This window comes from Hyperoodon ampullatus (genome assembly GCF_949752795.1).
Source record: "Hyperoodon ampullatus genome assembly, chromosome: 2".
In the NCBI taxonomy this organism is placed as follows: Eukaryota; Metazoa; Chordata; class Mammalia; order Artiodactyla; family Ziphiidae; genus Hyperoodon; species Hyperoodon ampullatus.
The window spans coordinates 36,451,808-36,457,097 of record NC_136915.1 but is presented as its reverse complement, the minus strand read 5'-3'; the positions used below and the strand labels follow the sequence as shown (position 1 = coordinate 36,457,097).

The window sequence follows — 5,290 nt, the reverse complement described above, 5'->3', positions numbered from 1 at the left end:
ATTCACTAGTGATGTGGTTTAAGGGATTTTTCATTCACGAGTCAAACAGCAATCTACCAAAAGGGAACTGATAGTCTATAGGCTCATCGTGCAAATAGAGTTCAGGAATGCAGCAACTGATGTTTCTAAAATACAAAACAGATAAAATTCTTAGAAGATACATACAATAAGCTCTACTAAGCAGCTGGCCACAGAACTAGAACATTTGATAATTTTACTGGTGATTTCAATGGGACTCCAGATGTTTCTAAACTCAACGTGAACTCTCATCTTAGGCTTTGTATTTTGCTTTTCTAGTTTCACTGATAACACAAACATGATTCAAATCCCTGAAGTATTCATTATAGTCAAGGGCATATCCTACAACAAACTTGCCTGGAATTTCAAATGCAACAAAGTCTGGTCTATATCCACCACTTTGAGGGGTCCTTTTCACCAGCAAACTTGCAACCTTGACCATCTTTGGATTATGCTGTTCGACCAAGGGAAGCAAGGTTTGCACTGTTTTGTCAGTGTCAATGATACCTTCAACAATCAAGATATTCTTTCCAGTCAAAGTTGAGAGATCATCTCCACCAATTACCTTTTTTAAAAAATTATTTTTTTATTTATTTGGCTGCATTGGGTCTTCACTTCTGCACGCGGGCTTTCTCTAGTTGCGGTGAGCAGGAGCTACTCTTTGTTATGGTGCGTGGGCATCTCATTGCGGTGGCTTCTCTTGTTGCGGAGCACGGGCTCTAGGCGCTTGGGCCTCAGTAGTTGTGGCACGCGGGCTTAGTAGTTGTGGCTTGTGGGCTCTAGAGCGCAGGCTCAGTAGTTGTGGCGCACGGGCTTAGTTGCTCCGCGGCATGTGGGATCTTCCTGGACCAGGGCTTGAACCCGTGTCCCCTGCATTGGCAGGTGGATTCTTAACCACTGTGCTACCAGGGAAGTCTCTCCACCAATTACTTTTATGTCACCTGTTGACTGGTCATTACAGTAGCTCTTCAGTCTGATAAAATCTACCGTCATAGGAATGGATCTATCGCTTTTTCTGTTCAGTGCTTTGATGTAATCCAGCAGGTCAGCAAAGAATTTATAGCCCCCCTTGAGCACACAAAGGGCCATGAGGTGATGGCCTCCCATCTCCTCCATCACATCTCGAGCAAGCTGTTCAGTCCTGTCCATAATTAGTCCATGAGGAATAAACACCTTTTCCAAATCCTTAGCTAATGATTAGGTATACAAAATAAACCCAGGTCATAACCTGGTTCATTATCACTAATCATGACGGTGGGGCTGCAGGTCACCATAACGGAGCTGGCTGGTGTGTGGGCTGAGGGCAGTTGGGGCTCTCATCAGCTTCTTAAAGGGGACGCAACTACCCCAAGGCTAAGAGCCCTGGGTCTGCCACAGGGAGGGGTTGGGTGAGGTGGAGGAGGAAGTAGGTGCAGGCTGGGGACAGGGACACCTCATTCTTTTGCTTGCTCAGCATTCATTCCTGGTTCTTCTAGTAGCAGCACCCCAAGTCTCCTTTGGGAAATATAAGCAAATCTTTTTTTTTGCAGTACGCGGGCCTCTCACTGTTGTGGCCTCTCCTGTTGCGGAGCACAGGCTCCGGACGCGCAAGCTCAGCGGCCATGGCTCACGGGCCCAGCCGCTCCGTGGCATGTGGGATCTTCCCAGACTGGGGCATGAACCCGTGTTCCCTCCATTGGCAGGCGGACTCTCAACCACTGCGCCACCAGGGAAGCCCCTAAGCAAATCTTTGAAAAGCAATGATTGCTATCTGTCACTTGACTGTGAGGAATGGAACACCTTAATAGTGTTACTCATAGGAGCAGTGGGGATGTATCTGGAAACGTGCTGGACCTAGAGGCAGAAGACCTGGGTTCAAATTCTACCTCTGCCATGTACTTATAGAGCTGTTAGCACATAATCATTGGACCTCTGATTCAGCAGGTTGAGTTGATATGTTTCAGATGATAGTAAAACCACCACTGGTCTGTAAACCCTACCTCAGGACCACTCCATGGTTCATGTCCTAGGGCTTATCTGTATCCCCTGGGTAACCTCCATTTCTATATGCCGTCATCTGCCCACCACCTTCTATGTTTTCAACTTTCTCTAGTACGTCAGTAATCGCTCCTAAAATCTATCAGTCCTACCACTTTTTCAGGGTTCCTCACCCCTCCCCGACCCCATCCTCACTTCCCTCTTTACCTGGCCTGATTGTCTGGGCCATCACGTCAACCACTGCCTTGCCTACAGCTCAGCCCTCTTGCCCCTCTCTGGCTTTATCAGACTTGCCTGGCAAGGCCCCAATCCTGATTAAATTCCAGGCTCCATCTTCTCCCCAACTGCACACTTGGAGTGGCTGGAAAACAAAACATTCAGCCACCCTTACTGATATCACTTTAAATTCATGCCGCTCACCTCAAGGGGGTCCTGATGCTGCCTGGCAAGCCTACCACACTCCATTCTCTCTCCAAAGCCCCAGGATGATGAACTTACACCTTCTCTTCTCTCCTCGAACCCCAGCACCCGCTCCCCACTCTTCACTCTCAGCGGATGACACTGCTTCCTATTTCTCTGGAAAAACAGAAGCCATGGGAAGAAAACTCCTTAAGGCTCCTGCACTCACCTGACCCTCCTCCTTCCTCAGAGGGAACCTCCCTGCTCCTGCCCAAGGCCAGCCCTCCACCTGTGTGCTCAACCCCACACCCCTCGATGCCATTAAGGACTTCCCACCCCCACTGTCCCTTCTCTCTTCCTTCTGCATCATCAGTTTCCTCCCTCTCCTGGATTATTCTGACCAGCATACACACGTGGTCTAAAAGCTCCTAGCCTTGAAAAAATCCTTCCTTGATCCCACACTCGCCTCCCATATCTGCCCCATTTCTCTGCTTCTTTTATAGCAAAATTCCTTGACGGCATTGTTTCTACTTCCTCTGCTCCCATACCCATGCATCGCTCCGGTTGGGCCTATGTCCCTGACAAATCAGTGACATTGTCCTTGTCAAGGTCACCAGTGACGGCTACACGGCCAAATTCAATGTCAATTTTCAGTTCGTGTTGTCTTAGTCGACCTAGCCTCAGCATTTGGCGTAGCTGGTGAAGCCCTTGCCCTTGAAGCGCTTTCTTCTCTGACCTCCAGGGCACCTCCCTCGCCTGTCTCTCACCACGCGGGCCGCTCCCCAGTCTCTTTTCCTGCTTCTCCTCCACTCCCTGACCTCTGCTCCCCGAGTGCTCCAGGGCTCAGCCCTCAGCCCTCTTCTCTTTCTGCACTTCTCTTTGGGGCCTCACCTAGATGACCAGCTTTAAAATACCATCCAGGGGCTTCCCCGGTGGCGCAGTGGTTGGGAGTCTGCCTACCGATGCAGCGGATGCGGGTTCGTGCCCCGGTCCGGGAGGACCCCACATGCCGCGGAGCGGCTGGGCCCGTGAGCCATGGCCGCTGAGCCTGCGCGTCCGGAGCCTGTGCTCCGCAACGGGAGAGGCCACGGCAGTGGGAGGCCCGCGTACCGAAAAAAAAAAAAAAAAAACCATCCATTTTTGGGCTTCCCTGGTGGTGCAGTGGTTGAGAGTCCGCCTGCCGATGCAGGGGACACGGGTTCGTGCCCCGGTCCGGGAAGATCCCACATGCCATGGAGCGGCTGGGCCCGTGAGCCATGGCCACTGGGCCTGTGCATCCAGAGCCTGTGCTCCGCAATGGGAGAGGCCACAACAGTGAGAGGCCCACGTACCGCAAAACAAAACAAAAAACCATCCACTTTTTACTGGTTCCTCAATTTATATTTCTAGCCCTTACCTTCTGCTGTCTTCAGGCTGGTTTATGCTATTGCCTACTTAGTATGTTCTTGGATGAATCACGGGCATCTCACAAGTAACATGTCCAAAACTGAGGTACAGATTGCCCTTCCAAAGCTGTCACCTCTGCAGTCTCCCACAACTCCATCCTTCTAGTTGCTCAGGTCAAAACTTTGGAGTTATTCTTGCTCCCTTTCTTTTTCTCAAACCCCATATCCAGTCAGCAAATCATGTTGACTTCACCTTCAAAGTACATCCAGAATCTGAGCACTTCTCCCCGTTTCTGCCTGACCACCCTGATGCCACATTCCCCTTCTCCGGGATGATAGCAACGGCTCCCTAACTGGCTGCCCCACTTCTGCGTTGGCCTCTTCTAGTCCATTCTTCACACAGAAGCCGAAGAAGTCCAGTCCTTTGGTCCCTGGCTCCAATCATCAGTGGCTTCCCATCATCTCACAGAGGGAAGGACCCAGTGCAGCACCACCTCAGATGGCTCTGGACAGGCCTCTCATGCAGCTCCTCCCATCTCTCCCCACTTACTGAACCCCATCCAGCTGGCCTCCTTTCTGTTGCTTGAACAAGCCATACTCTTGTTTCTCTATCTTTGTTCTGGCTCTTCCCTCTTTCTGAAATGTTCTTCCCCCAGATATTGGCATGGTTGCTCATTCACTCTTATTCAGATCTCAGCTCAAACATCCCCCCTTCAGCGAGTCCCCCCCTTTTCTGACCACCTAATATAACATAGCAGCTCTGGGACTTCCCTGGTGCTCCAGTGGATAAGACTCTGCACTCCCAATGCAGGGGTCCCGGGTTTGATCCCTGGTCGGGGAACTAGATCCTGCATGCATGCTGCAACTAAGAGCACACATGCCGCAACTAAGAAGTCCACATGCCGCAACTAAAGATCTTGCATGCCACAATGAAGATCCCGGATGCTGCAACTAAGACCCAGCACAGCCAAAATAAATAATAAATAAATAAATATTTTTAAAAAAAAGACTGTCACCCATAGAAGTCACAGCTATTAAAAAAGAAAAAAATAGCAGCCCCTTCCACAACTCCATCACTCGAAGCTATTTTGCTTTCTTCATAGCACTAACCATTATCTGAAATGATCGTATTTATTTCTTTACTTGTGTATTGTCAATCTTCACCACCAGAATGAAAGCTGTATGGCGGCAGGAACTCTCCCCAGCAGCTAGCACAGAGCCTACCACGTGGTTGCCAGGGCTGCCACAGAAGGTTGTGAAGGTTGTTCACTGTACCAGAGCTCCTGGCTGATGGGCCGGTGGGTGCCAGTATCCAGCCTGCTCTCTGCTCTCCATGCTGTGGGGCATCTAGCAGGTGGCCTTTTGCTATTTTGCAATGCTTGCCATATGGGCTGGCTGTGGCTCTGTGGTGGGCATTTAGTAAGTATTCATTGAATAAATGGCTTACTAATGGATGGGTAGACCTTTACTTGTTTTCTTCTGTGGGACTTAATGCAAATTACCATCTCAAG

At 49.9% G+C, this 5,290-nt stretch overlaps 1 pseudogene across 1 annotated transcript; it reads right to left on the bottom strand.

The window, feature by feature from the left end:
* Positions 1-271: 271 nt before the first annotated feature.
* LOC307048532 (hypoxanthine-guanine phosphoribosyltransferase-like) lies at positions 272-1,301 on the bottom strand (annotated as a pseudogene). Its single transcript has 2 exons — positions 949-1,301; positions 272-583 (listed from the first exon to the last, which is right to left on the bottom strand). The product of its transcript is annotated as a hypoxanthine-guanine phosphoribosyltransferase-like (transcript).
* Between the last annotated feature and the right edge of the window lie 3,989 nt (positions 1,302-5,290).